General features: G+C 29.8%; 5 non-coding genes across 5 annotated transcripts; all 5 read right to left on the bottom strand.

Annotated features, from left to right (window-relative positions):
* Positions 1-2,371: 2,371 nt before the first annotated feature.
* TRNAA-CGC (transfer RNA alanine (anticodon CGC)) lies at positions 2,372-2,444 on the bottom strand. The gene has a single exon. It is a non-coding gene; the product is annotated as a tRNA-Ala (tRNA).
* An 8,486-nt stretch (positions 2,445-10,930) lies between these two features.
* On the bottom strand, positions 10,931-11,003 carry TRNAA-UGC (transfer RNA alanine (anticodon UGC)). Its single transcript has one exon. It is a non-coding gene; the product is annotated as a tRNA-Ala (tRNA).
* Positions 11,004-15,855: 4,852 nt separating this feature from the next.
* On the bottom strand, positions 15,856-15,928 carry TRNAA-UGC (transfer RNA alanine (anticodon UGC)). The gene has a single exon. It is a non-coding gene; the product is annotated as a tRNA-Ala (tRNA).
* Positions 15,929-16,059: 131 nt separating this feature from the next.
* On the bottom strand, positions 16,060-16,132 carry TRNAA-AGC (transfer RNA alanine (anticodon AGC)). Its single transcript has one exon. It is a non-coding gene; the product is annotated as a tRNA-Ala (tRNA).
* Positions 16,133-22,255: 6,123 nt separating this feature from the next.
* Positions 22,256-22,328, bottom strand: TRNAA-AGC (transfer RNA alanine (anticodon AGC)). The gene has a single exon. It is a non-coding gene; the product is annotated as a tRNA-Ala (tRNA).
* Positions 22,329-22,970: the final 642 nt, after the last annotated feature.

Here is a 22,970-nt window from a genome sequence, read left to right as displayed (position 1 = left end):
AAAATATATTGGTGACTTGTGAAGATAAAAATAATTTGGAAATGCGGTGTATCGATCCCCGTACCTCTTACATGCAAAGCAAACTCTCTACCATTTCAGCTTGGTCCCCATTTGTTAATTATGATGGTAATTGTTGTAATAAATTAAAAAAAGCTAAAAATAATAAATGTATATGGAAGAAAATAAGAAATTCCGGAAAAGATCAAAACACCTTAAAACATATTGGTGAGTTGTGAAGATAAAAAAAATTTGGAAATGCGGTGTATCGATCCCCGTACCTCTTGCATGCAAAACAAAGCGCTGTATCGTTTCAGCTACGTCGCCATTTGTTAATTATGATGGTAATTGTTGTAATAAATTAAAATTAAAAATTAAAAATAATAAATGTATATGAATGAAAATAAGAAATTCCTGAAAAGATCATAACACCTTAAAACATATTGGTGTGTTGTGAAGATAAAAATATTTGGACATACGTGGTATCAATCCCCGTACCTCTTGCATGCAGAGCGAGCATTCTACCGTTTGAGCAAAATACCCTTTTGTTAATTGTCATAGAAATTGTTGTAATAAATTAAAAATACTAAATAAATATGAAAGAAAATAAGAAATTCCTGAAAAGATCAAAATACCCTAAAATATATTGATGACTTATGAAGATAAAAGTAATTTGGAGATGCGGGGTACTGAACCCCGTACCTCTCGCATGCAAAGGGAGCGCTCTACCACTTGAGTTACATCCCCAGTTGATTATTATAATTGTAAAAGTTGTAAGACATTAAAAATAATAAATGAAAATGAAAGAATTTAAGAAATTCCTGAAAAGATCAAAACACCCTAAAATATATTAGTGACTTGTGAGGATAAAAATAAGTTTTTGATGCGGGGTATCGAACCTCGTACCTCTTAGATGCTAAGCGAGCACTCTATCGTTTGACATACATCCCCATTTGTTAATTAAGATAGTAATTGTTGTAATAAATTAAAATTATATAAATTCAAAATAATAAATGAAAATGAAAAAAATAAGAAATTTTTGAAAATATCAAATCACCCTAAAATATATTGCTCATTTGTGAGGACAAAAATAATTTGGACATGCGGAGTATCGAAGGTCAAAACTCTCACATGTAAAGCGAGGGGTCTACTAAATGAGCTACGTCCCCATCCATTAATTATGATAGTGATTGTTGTAATAAATGAAAATTAAAAATTAAAAATAATAAATTAAAATTAAAGAAAATAAGAAATTCCTCAGAAGATCAAGACACCCTAAAATATATTGGTGAGTTGAGAGTATGAAAATAATTTTCCGATGCGTGGTAATGAACCTCGAACCACTTGCATGCGAAGCTAGAGCTCTACTATTTGAGCTACGTCCCCATTTGTTAATTATGATAGTAATTTTTGTAATAAATTAAAATTAAAATTAAAATTTTATAAATGAATAGGAAAATAAGAAATTCCTGAAAAGATCAAAACACCTTAAAATATATTGGTGAGTTGTAAGGACAAAAATAATTTGGAAATGCATGTATCGAACCCTATACCTCTAACAGGCAAAGCGAGGACTCTACCATTTGAGCTACGTCTCCATTTCTTAATTATAATAGTAATCATTATCATAATTTAAACTTAAAATAATTAGAAATAAAAAATAATAAATAAAAATAAAAGATAATATGAAATTCCTGAAAAGATCTAAACACCCTAAAATATATTGGCGACTTGTGAGGATAAAAATAATTTGGAAATGCGGTGTATCCATCCCCGTACCTCTTACATGCAAAGCAAGCTCTCAACCATTTCAGCTAAGTCCCCATTTGTTAATTATAATGGTAATTGTTGTAATAAATTAAAATTAAAAATTAAAAATAATAAATGTATATAAATGAAAATAAGAAATTCCTGAAAAGATCAAAACACCTTAAAACATATTGGTGATTTGTGAAGATAAAAATATTTGGAGATACGGGGTATCGATCCCCGTACCTCTTGCATGCAGAGCGAGCATTCTACCGTTTGAGCAAAATCCCCATTTGTTAATTGTGATAGAAATTGTTGTAATAAATTAAAAATAATAAATGTATATGAAAGAAAATAAAAAATTCCTGAAAAGATCAAAACAACTTAAAACATATTTGTGAGTTGTGAAGATAAAAATAATTTGGAGATACGAGGTATCGATCCCCATACCTCTTGCATGCAAAGCGAGCATTCCACCATTTGAGCAAAATCGCCATTTGTTAATTGTGATAGAAATTGTTGTAATAAATTAAAAATAAAAAATAAATATGGAAAAAATAAGAAATTCCTGAAAACATCAAAATACCCTAAAATATATTGATGACACATGAGGAGAAAAGTAATTTGGAGATGCGGGGTATTGAACCCCGTACCTCTCGCATGCGAGGCGAGCGCTCTACCATTTGTGCTACATCCCCATTTGATTTTTATAATAGTAAAAGTTGAAAGACATTAAAAATAATAAATAAAAATGAAATAATATAAGAAATTCCTGAAAAGATCAAAACACCCAAAAATATATTAGTGAGTTGTGAGGATAAAAATAAGTTGGAGATAAGGGGTATCGAACCTCGTACCTCTCGCATGCTAAGCGAGCACTCTACCGTTTGAGCTACATCCCCATTTGTTAATTAAGATAATAATTGTTCTAATAAATTTAAATTTGATAAATTCAAAATAATAAATAAACATGAATAAAAATAAGAAATTTCTGAAAATATCAAATCACCCTAAAATATAATGCTCATTTGTAAGGATAAAAGTAATTTGGAGATGCGGTGTACTGAACCCCATTCCTCTCGCACGCAAAACAAGCACTCTACCGTTTGAAATACTTCCCCATTTGTTAATTATGATAGTAATTGTTATAATAAATTAAAGCTAAATAAATTAAAAATAATAAAGAAAAATCAAAGAAAATAAGAAATTCTTAAAACGATCAAAACACTCTAAAATATATTGGTGAGTTGGGAGGATAAAACTTACTTTGAGATGCGGGGTATCGAAACTCGAAACACTCACATGCAAAGCGAGGGGTCTACTATATGAGCAACGTCCCCATTGGTTAATTATGATAGTGATTGTTGTACTAAATTAAAATAATAAATAAAAATGAAAGAAAATAAGAAATTTCTCAAAAGATCAAAACACCCTAAAATATATTGGTGAGTTGAGAGTATAAAAATAATTTTCAGATGCGGGGTAACGAACCTCGAACTCTTGCATGCGAAGCTAAAGCTCTACTATTTGAGCTACGTCCCCATTCGTTAATTATGATAGTGATTTTTGTAATAAATTAAAATTAGAAATTAAAAATAATAAATGAATAAGTAAGAAAATAAGAAATTCTTGAAAAGATCAAAACACCCTAAAATATATTGGTGAGTTGTGAGGATTTGGAAATGTATGTATCGAACCCCGTACCTCTAACAGGCAATGCGCGCACTATACCATTTGAGATACACCCCCATTTCTTAACTATGATAGTAATCGTTATCATAAATTAAACGTAAAAAAATAAAAAATAAAAAAATGAAAATGAAAGAAAATAAGAAATTCCTGAAGAGATCAAAAGACCTTAAAATATATTGGTGACTTGTGAGGATAAAAATAATTTGGAAATGCGGTGTATCAATCCCCGTACCTCTTACATGCAAAGCAAGCTCTCTACCATTTCAGCTGCGTCCCCATTTGTTTATTACGATGGTAGTTGTGGTAATAAATTAAAATTAAAAATTAAAAATAATAAATATATATGAAAGAAAATAAGAAATTCCTGAACAGATCAAAACACCTTAAAATATTTTGGTGAGTTGTGAAGATAAAAATAATTTGGAGATACGGGGTATCGATCCCCATACCTCTTGCATGCAGAGCGAGCATTCTACCGTTTGACCAAAATCTCCATTTGTTAATTGTCATAGAAATTGTTGTAATAAATTAAAAATAATAAATAAATATGAAAGAAAGTAAGAAATTCCTGAAAAGATCAAATACCCTAAAATATATTGATGACTCATGAGGATAAAAGTAATTTGGAGATGCGGGGTATCGAACCCCATACCTTTCGCATGCGAAGCGAGCGCTCTACAATTTGTGCTACATCCCCAGTTGATTATTATAATAGTAAATGTTTTAGGACATTAAAAATAATAAATAAAAATGAAAGAATATAAGAAATTCCGGAAAAGATCAAAACACCCTAAAATAAATTAGTGAGTTGTGAGGATAAAATTAAGTTGGAGATGCGGGGTATCGAACCCCGCTCCTCTAGCAAGATAAGCGAGCACTTTAGCGTTTTAGCTACATCCCCATTTGTTAATTAAGATAGTAATTGTTGTAATAAATTAAAATTTGATAATTTCAAATTAATAATTAAAAATGAAAAAATAATAAATTTCTGAAAATATTAAATCACCCTAAAATATATTGCTCATTTGTGGGGATAAAAATAATTTGGAGATGCGGTGTTCTGAACCCCATTCCTCTCGCATGCAAAACAAGCACTCTACCATTTAAGCTACTTTCCCATTTGTTAATTATGATAGTTACTGTTATAATAAATTAAAAATAACAATAAAAAATCAAAGAAGTTAGAAATTCTATAAAAGATTAAAACCCTAAAAAATATATTGGTGAGTTGGGAGGATAAAAATAACTTTGACATGCTGGGTATCGATGCTCGATACGCTCACATGCAAAGCGAGGTGTCTACTATATGAGCTACATCCCCATTCATTAATTATGATAGCGATTGTTGTAATAAATGAAAATTACAAATTAAAAATAATAAATAAAGATGAAAGATAATAAGAAATTCCTCAAAAGATCAAGACACCCTAAAATATATTGGTGAGTTGCGAGTATAAAAATAATTTTCATATGCGGGGTAACGATTGAGCTACGTCCCCATTGGTTAATTATGATAGTAATTTTTGTAACAAATAAAAATAATAAATAATAAATAATAAATAATAAGTAAGAAAATAAGAAATTCCTTAAAAGATCAAAACACCCTAAAATATCTTGGGGAGTTGTGAGGACAAAAATAATTTGGAAATGAATGTATCGAACCCTGTACCTCTAATAGGCAAAGCGAGCACTCTACCATTTCAGCTTCATCTCCATTTCTTAATTATAATAGTAATCATTATCATAAATTAAACTTAAAAAAATTAAAAATAAAAAATAAACAATTAAAATGAAAGATAATAAGAAATTCCTGAAGAAATTAAACACCCTAAAATATATTGGTCACTTGTGAGGATAAAAATGATTAGGAAATGCGGTGTATCGATCCCCGTACCTCTTACATGCAAAGCAAGCTCTCTACCATTTCAGCTAACTCCCCATTTGTTAATTATGATGGTAATTGTTGTAACAAATTAAAATTAAAAGTTAAAAATAACAAATGTATATGAAAGAAAATAAGCAATTCCTGAAAAGATCAAAACACCTTAAAACATATTGGTGAGTTGTGAAGATAAAAATAATTTTGAAATGCGGTGTATCTATCCTCGTACCTCTTGCATGCAGAGCGAGCATTGTACCGTTTGAGCAAAATCCCCATTTGTTAATTGTCATAGAAATTGTTGTAATAAAATAAAAATAATAAATAAATATGAAAGAAAATAAGAAATTCCTGAAAAGATCAAAATACCCTAAAATGTATTGATGAGTTATGAGGATAATAGAAATTTGGAGATGCGGGGTATCGAACCCAGTACCTCTTGCTTGCAAAGCGAGCGCTCTACCACTTGAGTTACTTCCCCAATTGATTATTATAATTGTAAATGTTGTAATACATTAAAAATAATAAATAAATATGAAAGAATATAAGAAATTCCTGAAAAGATCAAAACACCATAAAATATATTAGTGAGTTGTGAGGATAAAAATAAGTTGGAGATGCGGGGTATCGAACCGCGTACGTCTCGCATGCTAAGCGAGCACTCTACCATTTGAGCTACATCCCCATTTGTTAATTAAGATAGTAATTGTTGTAATGAATTATAATTTGATAAATTCAAAATAATAAATAAAAATGAAAAAAAAATAAGAGATTTCTGAAAATATCAAATCACCCTAAAATATATTGCTCATTTGTGAGGATAAAAATAATTTGGAGATGAAGTGTACTGAACCCCATTCCTCTCGCATGCAAAACAAGCACTCTACCATTTAAGATACTTCCCCATTTGTTAATTATGATAATAATTGTTATAATAAATTAAAACTAAATAAATTAAAAATAATAAAAAAAATCAAAGAAATAAGAAATTCTTAAAAAGATCAAAACAGTCTAAAATATATTGGTGAGTTGGGAGGATAAAAATAACTTTGACATGCGGGGTATTGAAGATCGAAACTCTCACATTTAAAGCGATGGGTCTATTATATGAGCTACGTCCCCATTCGTTAACTATGATAGTGATTGTTGTAATAAATGAAAAATAAAAATAAAAATAATAAATTAAAATGAAAGAAAATAAAAAATTCCTCAAAAGATCCAGACACCCTAAAATATATTGGTGAGATGCGAGTATAAAAATAATTTTCAGATGCGGGGTAACGAACCTCGAACTCTTGCATGCAAAGCTAGAGCTCTACTTTTTGAGCTACGTCCCTATTCGTTAATTATGATAGTGATTTTTGTAATAAAGTAAAATTAAAAATTAAAAATAATAAATGAAAAAGTAAGAAAATAAGAAATTCCTGAAAAGATCAAAACACCCTAAAATATATTGGTGAGTTGTGAGGACAAAAATAATTTGAAAATGTATGTATCGAAACCCGTACCTCTAACAGGCAAAGCGCGCAGTCTACCATTTGAGCTACATCCCCATTTCTTAATAATGATAGTAATCATTGTCATAAATTAAACTTAAAAAAATAAAAAATAAAAAAATAAAAATGAACGAAAATAAGAAATTCCTGAAAAGATCAAAAGACCTTAAAATATATTGGTGACTTGTGAGGATAAAAATAATTTTGAAATGTGGTGTATCGATCCCCATACCTCTTACATGCAAAGCAAGCTCTCAACCTTTTCAGCTACGTCCCCATTTGTTTATTACGATGGTAGTTGTGGTAAGAAATTAAAATTAAAAGTTAAAAAAAATGTATATGAAAGAAAATAAGAAATTCCTGAAAAGATCAAAATACCTTAAAACATATAGGTGAGTTGTGAAGATAAAAATAATTTGGAAATGCGGTGTATGGATCCCCGTACCTCTTGCATGCAAAGCAAGCGCTCTACCGTTTCAGCTACGTCCCCATTTGTTAAGTATGATGGTAATTGTTGTAATAAATTAAAATAAAAAATAAAAAATAATAAATGTATATGAAAGAAAATAAGAAATTCCTGAAAAGATCAAAACACCTTAAAATATTTTGGTGAGTTGTGAAGATAAAAATAATTTGGAGATACGGGGTATCCTGAAAAGACCAAAACACCCTAAAATATAATGGTGAGTTGTGAGGATAAAAATAATTTGGAAATGCGGTGTATCGATCCCCGTACCACTTGCAAGCAAAGCAAGCACTCTACCTTTTAAGCTTCGTCCCCATTTGTTAATTATGATGGTAATTGTTGTAATAAATGAAACCGACAAAAATTTAAAATGATAAATATATATGAAAGAAAATAAGAAATTCCTCAAAAGATCAAAACACCTTAAAACATATTGGTGAGTTGTGAAGATAAAATTAATTTGGAGATACGGGGTATCGATCCCCGTACCTCTTGCATGCAGAGCGGGCATTCTACCATTTCAGCAAAATGCCCATTTGTTAATTGTGATAGAAATTGTTGTAATAAATTAAAAATAATAAATAAATATGAAAGAAAATAAGAATTTCCTGAAAATATCAAAATACCCTAAAATATATTGATGGCTAATGAGGATAAAAGTAATTTGGATATGCGGGGTATCGAACCCCGTACCTCTCACATGCAAAGCGAGCGCTCTACCATTTGAGCTACATCCCCATTTGATTATTATAATAGTAAATATTGTAAGACATTAAAAATAATAAATAAAAGTGAAAGAAAATAAAAAATTCCAGAAAAGATCAAAACACCCTAAAATATATTAGTGAGTAGTGAGGATAAAAATAAGTTGGAGATGAGGGGAATTGAACCCCATACTTCTCGCATGCTAAGCGAGCACTCTACCGTTTGAGCTACATCCCCATTTGTTAATTAAGATAGTAATTGTTGTAATAAATTAAACTTAAAAATTAAAAATAATATATAAATATTAAAGAAAATTAGAAATTCCTGAAAAGATCTAAACACTCTAAAATATATTGGTGAGTTGGAAGGACAAAAATAATTTGGAAATGCGGTGTATCGATCCCCATACCTCTTGCAAGCAAAGCAAGTGCTCTATCGTTTAAGCAACATCCCCATTTGCTAATTATGATAGTAATCGTTATAATAAATTAAACCAAAAAAAAATTTAAAATAATAAATAAAAATGAAAGAAAATTAGAATTTCCTGAAATGATCAAAACACACTAAAATATATTGGTCAGTTGTGATGATAAAAATAATTTGGAGATGCGGTTTATCCATCCCCGTACCTCTTGCATGCAAAGCAAGCGCTCTACCATTTAAGCTACATCCCCGTTTGTTAATTACGAAAGTAATTGTTTTAATAAAATAAAATTAAAAATAATAAATAATAATGAATATGAATTAAAATAAGAAATTCCTGAAAGATCAAAACCCTTGAAAATATATTGGTGAGTTGTGAGGATAAAATTAATTTGGAAATGCGGTTTATCGAACCCCGTACCTCTAACATGCAAAGCGAGCCCTCTTCAATTTTGCTACATCCCCATTTGTTAGTTATGATAGTTGCTGTTGTAATACAATAAATTAAAAATTAAAAATAATAAATAAAAACAAAAGAAAATAAGAAATTCCTGAAAAGTTCAAAAACACCCAAAAATATATTGGTGAGTTGTGAGGATAAAAATAATTGGAAAAGCGGTGTAACGATCCCCGTACCCCTTGAATGCAAAGTATGCGCTCTACCGGTCGAGCTACATCCCCATTTGTTAATTATGATAGTAATTGTTGTAATAAATTAAAATTAAAAATAAATAAATAATAATTAAATATTAATGAAAAAAAGAAATTCCAGAAAAGATCAAAACACCTTAACATATATTGGTGAATTGTAAAGATAAAAATAATTTGGAGATGTGGGGTATCGGTCACTGTACCTCTCGCATGCATAGCGAGCATTCTACCGTTTGAGCTACATCCCCATTTGTTAATAATGAGAGTAATTGTTGTAATAAGTTAAAAATAGTAAATACGTATGAAAGAAAATAAGAAATTACCGAAAAGATTAAAACACCCTCAAATATATTGACGAGTTGTGAGGATAAAAATAATTTGGAAATCCGGGGTATCAAACCCCGTACCATCAACATGCAAGGAGGGCACTCTACCGTTTGTGCTACATACCCATTTGTTAGTCATGATAGTAATTGTTGCAAAACAATAAAATTAAAAATTAAAAATAATAAATAAATATGAAAAAAATAAGAAATTAATGAAAAATTATTAAAACACCCTACATTATATTGCTGAGTTGTGAGGTAAGAATAATTTAGAGATGCGGGGTATTGAACCTCGTACTTCTCGCAAGCTAAGCAAGCGCTCTACCATTTGAGCTACATCCCCATTTGTTAATTAAGATAGTAATTGTTGTAATAAATTCAAATTTGATAAATTTAAAATAATAAATAAAAATGAAAGAAAATAAGAAATTCCTGAAAATATTAAATCACCCTAAAATATATTGTTCATTTGTGAGGATAAAAATAATTTGGAGATGCGGTGTACTGAAACCCATACCTCTCGCATGCAAAACAAGCGCTCTACCATTTAATCTACTTCCCCATTTGTTAATTATTATAGTAATTGTTATAATAAATTAAAACTAAGAAAATAAAAATAATAAAGAAAAATCTAAGAAAATAAGAAATTCTTAAAAAGATCAAAACACTCTTAAATATATTGGTGAGTTGGGAGGATAAAAATAACTTTGAGATGCGGGGTATTGAAGATCGAAACTCTCGCATGCAAAGCGAGCGGTCAACTATATGAGCTACGTCCCCATTCGTTAATTTTGATAGGGATAATTGTAATAAATTAAAATTAAAATTAAGATTAATAAATAAAAATGAAAGAAAATAAGAAATTCCTCAAAAGATCAAAACACCCTATGATATATTGGTGAGAGTATAAAAATAATTTTCAGATGCGGGGTAACGAACCTCGAACCTCTTGCATGCAAAGGTAGAGCTCTACTATTTGAGCTACGTCCCCAATCGTTAATTATGATAGTAATTTTTGTAATAAATTAAAAATAATAAATGAATAAGTAAGAAAATAAGAAATTCCTGAAAAGATCAAAACACCATAAAATATATTGGCGAGTTGTGAGGATAAAAATAATTTGGAAATGCGGTGTATCGAGCCCCGTACCTCTTGCAAGCAAAGCAAGCACTCTACCTTTTAAGCTTCGTCCCCATTTGTTAATTATGATGGTAATTGTTGTAATAAAATTAAACCGACAAAAATTTAAAATAAAAAATGTATATGAAAGAAAATAACAAATTCCTGAAAAGATCAAAACACCTTAAAACATATTGGTGAGTTGTGAAGATAAAAATAATTTGGAGATACAGGGTATCGATCCCCGTACCTCTTGCATGTAGAGCGGGCATTCTACCATTTCAGCAAAATGCCCATTTGTTAATTGTGATAGAAATTGTTGTAATAAATTAAAAATAATAAATAAATAAGAAAGAAAATAAGAATTTCCTGAAAAGATCAAAATACCCTAAAATATATTGATGGCTTATGAGGATAAAAGTAATTTGGAGATGCGGGGTATCGAACCCCGTACCTCTCGCATGCAAAGCGAGCGCTCTACCATTTGAGCTACATCCCCATTTGATTATTATAATAGTGAATGTTGTATGAAATTAAAAATAATAAATAAAAATGGAAGAAAATAAAAAATTCCAGAAAAGATCAAAACACCCTAAAATACATTAGTGAGTTGTGAGGATAAAAATAAGTTGGAGATGCAGGGTATCGAACCCCGTACCTCTCGCATGCTAAGCAAGCACTCTACCGTTTGAGCTACATCCCCATTTGTTAATTAAGATAGTAATTGTTGTAATAAATTAAACTTAAAATTTAAAAATAATAAATAAATATGAAAGAAAATTAGAAATTCCTAAAAAGATCTAAACACTCTAAAATATATTGGTGAGTTGTGAGGAAAAAAATAATTTGGAAATGCAGTGTTTCGATCCCCGTACCTCTTGCATGCAAAGCAAGTGCTCCACCGTTTGAGCAACATCCTCATTTGTTAATTATGATAGTAATCGTTATAATAAATTAAACCGAAAAAAAATTAAAATAATAAATAAAAATGAAAGAAAATTAGAATTTCCTGAAATGATCAAAACACCCTAAAATATATTGGTCAGTTGTGATGATAAAAATAATTTGGAGATGCGGTTTATCCATCCCTGTACCTCTTGCGTGCAAAGCAAGCTCTCTACCGTTTGAGCTACATCCCCGTTTGTTATTTATGAAACTAATTGTTTTAATAAATTAAAAATAAAAATAATAAATAGAAAATGAATATGAAAGAAAATAAGAAATTCCTGAAAAGATCAAAACACCTTAAAATATATTGGTGAGTTGTGAGGATAAAAATAATTTGGAAATGTGGTTTATCGAACCCTGTACCTTTAACATGCAAAGCGAGCCCTCTTCTGTTTTGCTACATCCCCATTTGTTAGTTATGATAGTTGCTGTTGTAATACAATAAATTAAAAATAATAAATAATAAATAAAAAAGAAAGAAAATAAGAAATTCCTGAAAAGTTCAAAAACACACAAAAATATATTGGTGAGTTGTGAGGATAAAAATAATTTGGAAATGCGGTGTAACGATCCCCGTACCCCTTGAATGCAAAGTATGCACTCTACCATTCGGGCTACATCCCCATTTGTTAATTATGATAGTAATTGTTGTAATAAATTAAAATAATAAATAATAAATAATAAATAAATATTAAAGAAAATAAGAAATTCCAGAAAAGATCAAAACACCTTAACATATATTGGTGAATTGTGAAGATAAAAATAGTTTGGATATGTGGGGTATTGGTCGCTGTACCTCTAGCATGCATAGCGAGCATGCTACCATTTGAGCTACATCCCCATTTGTTTATAATGAGAGTAATTGTTGTACAAATTTAAAAATAGTAAATACGTATGAAAGAAAATAAGAAGTTACTGAAAAGATCAAAACACCCTCAAATATATTGATGAGTTGTGAGGATAAAAATAATTTGGAAATGCGGGGTATCGAACCCCGTACCATTGACATGCAAAGAGGGCACTCTACCATTTGTGCTACATTCCCATTTGTTAGTCATGATAGTAATTGTTGCAATACAATAAAATTAAAAATAATAAATAATAAATAAATAAGAAAGAAAATAAGAAATTTAGGAAGATTATTAAAATAACCTACATTATATTGCTGAGTTGTGAGGTAAGAATAATTTAGAGATGCGGGGTATTGAACCTCGTACTTCTCGCAAGCTAAGCAATTGCTCTTCCATTTGAGCTACATCCCCCTTTGTTAATTAAGAGAGTAATTGTTTAATAAGTTAAAATTTGATAAATTCAAAATAATAAATAAAAATGAAAGAAAATAAGAAATTCCAGAAAATATCAAATCACCCTAAAATATATTGTTCATTTGTGAGGATAAAAATAATTTCGAGATGCGGTGTACTAAAACCCATACCTCTCGCATGCAAAACAAGCGCTCTACCATTTAATCTACTTCCCCATTTGTTAATTATGACAGTAATTGTTATAATAAATTAAAACTAAAAAAAATAAAAATAATAAAGAAAAATCAAAGAATAAGAAATTCTTAAAAAGATCAAAACACTCTTAAAAATATTGTTGAGTTGGGAGAATAAAAATAACTTTGACATGTGGGGTATTGAAGATCGAAACTCTCGCATGCAAAGCGAGCGGTCTACTATATGAGCTACGTCCCCATTCGTTAATTATGATAGTGATATTTGTAATAAATTAAAATAAAAATGAAAGAAAATAAGAAATTCCTCAAAAGATCAAAACACCCTAAAATATATTGGTCAGTTGTGATGAGAAAAATAATTTGGAGATGCGGTTTATCCATCCCCGTACCTCTTGCGTGCAATGCAAGCTCTCTACCGTTTGTGCTACATCCCCGTTTGTTAATTATGAAAGTAATTGTTTTAATAAATTAAAATTAAAAATAATAAATAATAAATGAATATGAAAGAAAATAAGAAATTCCTGAAAAGATCAAAACACCTTAAAATATATTGGTGAGTTGTGAGGATAAAAATAATTTGGAAATGTGGTTTATCGAACCCCGTACCTTTGACATGCAAAGCGAGCCCTCTTCTGTTTTGCTACATCCCCATTTGTTAGTTGTGATAGTTGCTGTTGTAATATAATAAATTAAAAATTAAAAAGAATAAATAAAAAAGAAAGAAAATAAGAAATTCCTGAAAAGTTCAAAAACACACAAAAATATATTGGTGAGTTGTGAGGATAAAAATAATTTGGAAATGCGGTGTAACGATCCCCGTACCCCTTGAATGCAAAGTATGCACTCTACCATTCGAGCTACATCCCCATTTGTTAATTATGATAGTAATTGTTGTAATAAATTAAAATTCAAAATAATAAATAATAAATAAATATAAAAGAAAATAAGAAATTCCCGAAAAGATCAAAACAGCTTAACATATATTGGTGAATTGTGAAGATAAAAATAGTTTGGATATGTGGGGTATTGGTCGCTGTACCTCTAGCATGCATAGCGAGCATGCTACCATTTGAGCTACATCCCCATTTGTTTATAATGAGAGTAATTGTTGTAAAAATTTAAAAATAGTAAATATGTATGAAAGAAAATTAGAAATTACTGAAAGGATCAAAACACCCTCAAATATATTGATGAGTTGTGAGGATAAAAATAATTTGGAAATGCGGGGTATCGAACCCCGGACCACTAACATGCAAAGAGGGCACTCTACCGTTTGTGCTACATACCCATTTGTTAGTCGTGATAGTAATTGTTGCAAAACAATAAAATTAAAAATAATAAATAATAAATAAATATGAAAGAAAATAAGAAATTTATGAAAATTATTAAAACACCCTACATTATATAGCTGAGTTGTGAGGTAAGAATAATTTAGAGATGTGGGGTATTGAACCTCGTACTTCTCACAAGCTAAGCAAGCGCTCTTCCATTTGAGCTACATCCCCATTTGTTAATTAAGATAGTAATTGTTTAATAAATTAAAATTTGATAAATTCAAAATAATAAATAAAAATGAAAGAAAATAAGAAATTCCTGAAAATATCAAATCACCCTAAAATATATTGTTCATTTGTGAGGATAAAAATAATTTCGAGATGTGGTGTACTAAAACCCATACCTCTCGCATGCAAAACAAGCACTCTACCATTTAATCTACTTCCCCATTTGTTAATTATGATAGTAATTGTTATAATAAATTAAAACTAAAAAAAATAAAAATAATAAAGAAAAATCGAAGAAAATAAGAAATTCTTAAAAATATCAAAACACTCTTAAATATATTGGTAAGTTGGGAGGATAAAAATAACTTTGAGATGCGGGGTATCGAAGATCGAAACTCTCGCATGCAAAGCGAGCGGTCTACTATATGAGCTACATCCCCATTCGTTAAATATGATAGTGATATTTGAAATAAATTAAAATCAAAATTAAAAATAATAAATAAAAATGAAAGAAAATAAGAAATTCCTCGAAAGATCAAAACACCCTAAAATATATTGGTGAGTTGAGAGTATAAAAATAATTTTCAGATGCGGGGTAACGAACCTCGAACATCTTGCATGCAAAGCTAGAGCTCTACTATTTGAGCTGCGTCCCCAATCGTTAATTATGATAGTAATTTTGGTAATAAATTAATATTAGAAATTAAAAATAATAAATGAATAAGTAAGAAAATAAGAAATTCCTAAAAAGATCGAATCACCATAAAATATATTGGCGAGTTGTGAGGACAAAAATGATTTGGAAATGCATGTATCGAACCACGTACCTCTAACATGCAAAGCGAGAACTCTACCATTTGAGATACATCCCCATTTCTTAACTATGATAGTAATCGTTATAATAAATTAAACCTAAAAAAATAAAAAATAAAAAATAAAAATGAAAGAAAATAGGAAATTCCTGAAAAGACCAAAACACCATAAAATATATTGGTGAGTTGTGAGGATAAAAATAATTTGGAAATGCGGTGTGTCGATCCCCGTACCTCTTGCAAGCAAAGCAAGCACTCTACCATTCCAGTTACATCCCCATTTGTTAATTATGATGGTAATTGTTGTAATAAATTAAACCGACAAAAAATTAAAATAATAAATGTATATGAAAGAAAATAAGAAATTCCTGAAAAGATCAAAACACCTAAAAACATATTGGTGAGTTGTGAAGATAAAAATAATTTGAAGATACGGGGTATCGATCCCCATACCTCTTGCATGCAGAGCGGGCATTCTACCATTTTAGCAAAATACCCATTTGTTAATTGTGATAGAAATTGTTGTAACAAATTAAAAATAATAAATAAATATGTAAGAAAATAAGAAAATCCTGAAAATTTTCAAAATACCCTAAAATATATTGATGGCTTATGATGATAAAAGTAATTTGGAGATGCGGGGTATCGAACCCTGTACCTCTCGCATGCAAAGCGAGCGCTCTACCATTTGAGCTACATCCCCATTTGATTATTATAATAGTAAATGTTGTAAGACATTAAAAATAATAAATAAAAATGAAAGAAAACAAAAAATTCCAGAAAAGATCAAAACACCCTGAAATATATTAGTGAGTTGTGAGGATAAAAATAAGTTGGAGATGCGGGGTATCGAACCCCGTACCTCTCGCATGCTAAGCAAACACTCTACCGTTTGAGCTACATCCCCATTTGTTAGTTAAGATAGTAATTGATGTACTAAATTAAACTTAAAATTTAAAAATAATAAACAAATATGAAAGAAAATTAGAAATTCCTAAAAAGATCAAAACACTCTAAAATATATTGGTGAGTTGTGAGGATAAAAATAATTTGGAAATGCGGTGTATCGATCCCCATACCTCTTGCATGCAAAGCAAGTGCTCTACCGTTTGAGCAACATCACCATTTGTTAATTATGATATTAATCATTATAATAAATTAAACCGAAAAAAAATTAAAATAATAAATAAAAATGAAAGAAAATTAGAATTTCCTGAAATGATCAAAACACCCTAAAATATATTGGTCAGTTCTGATGATAAAAATAATTTGGAGATGCGGTTTATCCATCCCCGTACCTCTTGCATGCAGAGCAAGCGCTCTACCATTTGAGCTACGTCCCCGTTTGTTAATTATGAAAGTAATTGTTTTAATAAATTAAAATTAAAAGTAATAAGTAATAAATGAATATGAAAGAAAATAAGAAATTCCTGAAAAGATCAAAACACCTTAAAATATATTGGTGAGTTGTGAGGATAAAAATAATTTGGAAATGTGGTTTATCGAACCCCGTACCTCTAACATGCAAAGCGAGCCCTCTTCTGTTTTGCTACATCCCCATTTGTTAGTTATGATAGTTGCTGTTGTAATACAATAAATTAAAAATTAAAAATAATAAATAAAAATGAAAGAAAATAAGAAATTACTGAAAAGTTCAAAAACACCCAAAAGTATATTGGTGAGTTGTGAGGATAAAAATAATTTGGAAATGCGGTGTAACGATCCCCGTACCCCTTGAATGCAAAGTATGCGCTCTACCGTTCGAGCTACATCCCCCTTTGTTAATTATGACAGTAATTGTTGTAATAAATTAAAATTAAAAATAATAAATAATAAATAAATATTAAAGAAAATAAGAAATTCCAGAAAAGATCAAAACACCTTAACATATATTGGTCAATTATGAAGATAAAAATAATTTGGATATGCGGGGTATCGGTCATTGTACCTCTCGCATGCATCGCGAGCATGCTACCGTTTGAGCTACATCCCCATTTGTTAATAATGACAGTAATAGTTGTAATAAGTTAAAAATAGTAAATACGTATGAAAGAAAATAAGAAATTACTGAAAAGATCAAAACACCCTCAAATATATTGATGAGTTGTGAGGACAAAAATAATTTGGGAATGCGGGGTATCGAACCCCGTACCATTAACATGCAAAGAGGGCACTCTACCAATTGAGTTACATACCCATTTGTTAGTCATGATAGTAATTGTTGCAATATAAAAAAAATAAAAATAATAAATAAATACGAAAGAAAATAAGAAATTAAGGAAGATTATTAAAACAACCTACATTATATTGCTGAGTTGTGAGGTAAGAATAATTTAGAAATGCGGGGTATTGAACCTCGTACTTCACGCAAGCTAAGCAAGCACCCTTCCATTTGAGCTACATCCTCATTTGTTAATTAAGATAGTAATTGTTTAATAAATTAAAATTTGATAAATTCAAAATATTAAATAAAAATGAAAGAAAATATCAAATCACCATAAAATATATTGTTCATTTGTGAGGATAAAAATAATTTCGAGATGCGATGTACTGAAACCCATACCTCTCGCATGCAAAACAAGCGCTCTACCATTTAATCTACTTCCCCATTTGTTAATTATGATAGTATTTGTTATAATAAATTAAAACAAAAAAAAATAAAAATAATAAAGAAAAATCAAAGAAAATAAAAAATTCTTAGAAAGATCAAAACACTCTTCAATATATTGGTGAGTTGGGAGGATAAAAATAACTTTGACATGCGGGGTATTGAAGATCGAAACTCTCGCATGCAAAGCGAGCGGTCTAATATATGAGCTATGTCCCCATTCGTTAATTATGATAGTGATATTTGTAATAAATTAAAATTAAAATTAAAAATAATAAATAAAAATGAAAGAAAATAAGAAATTCCTCGAAAGATCAAAACACCCTAAAATATATTGGTGAGTTGAGCGTATAAAAATAATTTTCAGATGCGGGGTAACGAACCTCAAACCTCTTGCATGCAAAGCTAGAGCTCTACTGTTTGAGCTGCGTCCCCAATCGTTAATTATGATAGTAATTTTTGCAATATATTAATATTAGAAATAAAAAATAATAAATGAATAAGTAAGAAAATAAGAAATTCCTGAAAAGATCAAAACACCATAAAATATATTGGCGAGTTGTGAGGACAAAAATGATTTGGAAATGCATGTATCGAACCACGTACCTCTAACATGCAAAGCAAGGACTCTACCATTTGAGATACATCCCCATTTCTTAACTATGATAGTAATCGCTATAAGAAATTAAACCTAATAAAATTAAAAATAAAAAATAAAAATGAAAGAAAATAGGAAATTCCTGAAAAGACCAAAACACCCTAAAATATATTGGTGGGTTGTGAGGATAAAAATAATTTGGAAATGCGGTGTATCGATCCCTGTACCTCTTGCAAGCAAAGCAAGCACTCTACTATTTCAGTTACGTCCCCATTGGTTAATTACGATGGTAATTGTTGTAATAAATTAAACCGACAAAAATTTAGAATAATAAATGTATATGAAAGAAAATAAGAAATTCCTGAAAAGATCAAAATACCTTAAAAAATATTGGTGAGTTGTGAAGATAAAAATAATTTGGAGATATGGGGTATCGATCCCCGTACCTCTTGCATGCAGAGCAAGCATTCTACCATTTGAGCAAAATGCCCATTTGTTAATTGTGATAGAAATTGTTGTCACAAATTAAAAATAATAAATAAATATGAAAGAAAATAAGAAATTCCAGAAAAGATCAAAATACGCTAAAATATATTGATGGCTTATGAGGATAAAAGTAATTTGGAGATGCGGGGTATCGGACCCCGTACCTCTCGTATGCAAAGCGAGCGCTCAACCTTTTGAGCTACATCCCCATTTGATTATTAGAATAGTAAATGTTGTAAGACATTAAAAGTAACAAATAAAAATGAAAGAAAATAAAAAATTACAGAAAAGATCAAAACACCGTAAAATATATTAGTGAGTTGTGAGGATAAAAATAAGTTGGAGATGCGGGTATCGAACCCCGTACCTCTCGCATGCTAAGCGAGCACTCTACCGTTTGAGCTACATCCCCATTTGTTAATTAAGATAGTAATTGTTGTAATAAATTAAACTTAAAAATTAAAAATAATAAATAAATATGATATAAAACAAGAATTTCCTAAAAAGATCTAAACACTCTAAAAAATATTGGTGAGTTGTGAGGATAAAAATAATTTGGCAATGCGGTGTATCAAACCCCGTTCCTCTTGCATGCAAAGCAAGTGCTCTACCGTTTGAGCAACATCCCCATTTGTTAATTATGATAGTAATCGTTATAATAAATTAAACCGAAAAAAATTTAAAATAATAAATAAAAATGAAAGAAAATTAGATTTTCCTGAAATGATCAAAACTCCCTAAAATATATTGGTCAGTTGTGATGGTAAAAATAATTTGGAGATGCAGTTTATCCATCCCCGTACCTCTTGCAAGCAAAGCAAGCGCTCTACCATTTGAGCTACGTCCCCGTTTGCTAATTATGAAAATAATTGTTTTAATAAATTAAAATTAAAACTAATAAATTATATATGAATATGAAAGAAAATAAGAAATTCCAGAAAAGATCAAAACACCTTAAAATATATTGGTGAGTTGTGAGGATAAAAATAATTTGGAAATGTGGTTTATCGAACCCCGTACCACTAACATGCAAAGCGAGCCCTCTTCTGTTTAGCTACATCCCCATTTGTTAGTTATGATAGTTGCTGTTGTAATACAATAAATTAAAAATTAAAATCAATAAATAAAAATGAAAGAAAATAAGAAATTCCTGAAAAGTTCAAAAACACCCAAAAATATATTAGTGAGTTGTGAAGATAAAAATAATTCGGAAATGCGGTGTAACGATCCCCGTACCCCTTGAATGCAAAGTATGCGCTCTACCATTCGAGCTACATCCCCATTTGTTAATTATGATAGTAATTGTTGTAATAAATTAAAATTAAAAATAATAAATAATAAATAAATATTAAAGAAAATAAGAAATTCCAGAAAAGATCAAAACACCTTACATATATTGGTGAATTGTGAAGATAAAAATAATTTGGAGATGCGGGGTAACGGTCGCTGTACCTCTCGCATGCATAGCGAGAATTCTACCGTTTGAGCTACATCCCCATTTGTTAATAATGAGAGTAATTGTTGTAATAAGTTAAAAATAGTAGATACATATGAAAGAAAATAAGAAATTACTGAAAAGATCAAAACACCCTCAAATATATTGATGAGTTGTGAGGATAAAAATAATTTGGAAATGCGGGGTATCGAACCCCGTACCATTAACATGCAAAGAGGGCACTCTACCATTTGTGCTACATACCCATTTGTTAGTCATGATAGTAATTGTTGCAATACAATAAAATTAAAAATAATAAATAATAAATAAATACGAAAGAAAATAAGAAATTTAGGAAAATTATTAAAACAACCTACATTATATTGCTGAGTTGTGAGGTAAGAATAATTTAGAGATGCGGGGTATTGAACCTCGTACTTCTCGCAAGCTAAGCAAGCGCTCTTCCATTTGAGCTACATCCCCATTTGTTAATTAAGATAGTAATTGTATAATAAATTAAAATTTGATAAATTCAAAATAATAAATAAAAATGAAAGAAAATAAGAAATTCCAGAAAATATCAAATCACCCTAAAATATATTGTTCATTTGTGAGGATAAAACTAATTTCGAGATGTGGTGTACTGAAATCCATACCTCTCGCATGCAAAACAAACGCTCTACCATATAATCTACTTCCCCATTTGTTAATTATGATAATAATTGTTATAATAAATTAAAAGTAAAAAAATAAAAAAAAATAAAGAAAAATCAAAGAAAATAAGAAATTCTCAAAAATATCAAAACCCTCTTAAATATATTGGTGAGTTGGGAGGATAAAAATAACTTTGACATGCGGGGTATCGAAGATCGAAACTCAGGCATGCAAAGCGAGAGGTCTATTATATGAGCTACGTCCCCATTCGTTAATTATGATAGTGATATTTGTAATAAATTAAAATTAATATTAAAAATAATAAATAAAAATGAAAGAAAATAAGAAATTCCTAAAAAGATCAAAACACCCTAAAATATATTGGTGAGTTGAGAGTATAAAAATAATTTTCAGATGCGGGGTAACGAACCTCGAACCTCTTGCACGCAAAGCTAGAGCTCTACTATTTGAGCTGCATCCCCAATCGTTAATTATGATAGTAATTTTTGCAATATATTAATATTAGAAATTAAAAATAATAAATGAATAAGTAAGAAAATAAGAAATTCCTGAAAAGATCAATACACCATATAATATATTGGCGAGTTGTGAGGACAAAAATGATTTGGAAATGCATGTATCGAACCACGTACCTCTAACATGCAAAGCGAGACTCTACCATATGAGATACATCCCCATTTCTTAACTATGATAGTAATCATTATAATAAATTAAACCTAAAAAAATTAAAAAAAAAATAAAAATGAAAGAAAATAGGAAATTCTAGAAAAGACCAAAACACCCTAAAAGATATTGGTGAGTTGTGAAGATAAAAATAATTTGGAGATACGGGGTATCGATCCCCGTACCTCTTGCATGCAGAGCGGGCATTCTACCATTTGAGCAAAATGTCCATTTGTTAATTTTGATAGAAATTGTTGGAACAAATTAAAAATAATAAATAAATATGAAAGAAAATAAGAAATTCCAGAAAAGATCAAAATACCCTAAAATATATTGATGGCTTATGAGGATAAAAGTAATTTGGAGATGCGGGGTATCGAACCCCGTACCTCTCGCATGCAAAGCGAGCGCTCTACCATTTGAGCTACATCCTCATTTGATTATTATAATAGTAAATGTTGTAAGACAATAAAAATAATAAATAAAAATGAAAGAAACTAAAAAATTCCAGAAAAGATCAAAACACCCTAAAATATATTAGTGAGTTGTGAGGAGAAAAATAAGTTGGAGATGCGAGGTATCGAACCCCGTACCTCTCGCATGCTAAGCGAGCACTCTACCATTTGAGCTACATCCCCATTTGTTAATTAAGATAGTAATTGTTGTAATAAATTAAACTTAAAAATTAAAAATAATAAATACATATGAAAGAAAATAAGAAATTCCTAAAAAGATCTAAACACTCTAAAATATATTGGTGAGTTGTGAGGATAAAAATATTTTGGAAATGTGGTGTATCGATCCCCGTACCTCTTGCAAGCAAAGCAAGTGCTCTACCGTTTGAGCAACATGCCCATTTGTTAATTATGATAGAAATTGTTATAATAAAGTAAACCAAAAAAAAATTAAAATAATAAATAAAAATGAAAGAAAATTAAAATTTCCTGAAATGATCAAAACACCCTAAAATATATTGGTCAGTTGTGATGATAAAAATAATTTGGAGATGCGGTTTATCCATCCCCGTACCTCTTGCATGCAAAGCAAGCGCTCTAACGTTTGAGCTACGTCCCCGTTTGTTAATTATGAAAGTAATTGTTTTAATATATTAAAATTAAAACTAATAAATAATAAATGAATATGAAAGAAAATAAGAAATTCCTGAAAAGATCAAAACACCTTAAAATATATTAGTGAGTTGTGAGGATAAAAATAAGTTGGAGATGCGGGGTACCGAACCCCGTACCTCTCGCATGCTAAGCGAGCACTCTACCGTTTGA

Source organism: Nelumbo nucifera, chromosome 2 (genome assembly GCF_055504915.1).
Source record: "Nelumbo nucifera cultivar China Antique chromosome 2, China Antique-T2T, whole genome shotgun sequence".
Taxonomy (NCBI): domain Eukaryota; kingdom Viridiplantae; phylum Streptophyta; class Magnoliopsida; order Proteales; family Nelumbonaceae; genus Nelumbo; species Nelumbo nucifera.
The sequence above is the reverse complement of the archived record's forward strand: the minus strand, read 5'-3'. Positions and strand labels throughout refer to the sequence as shown.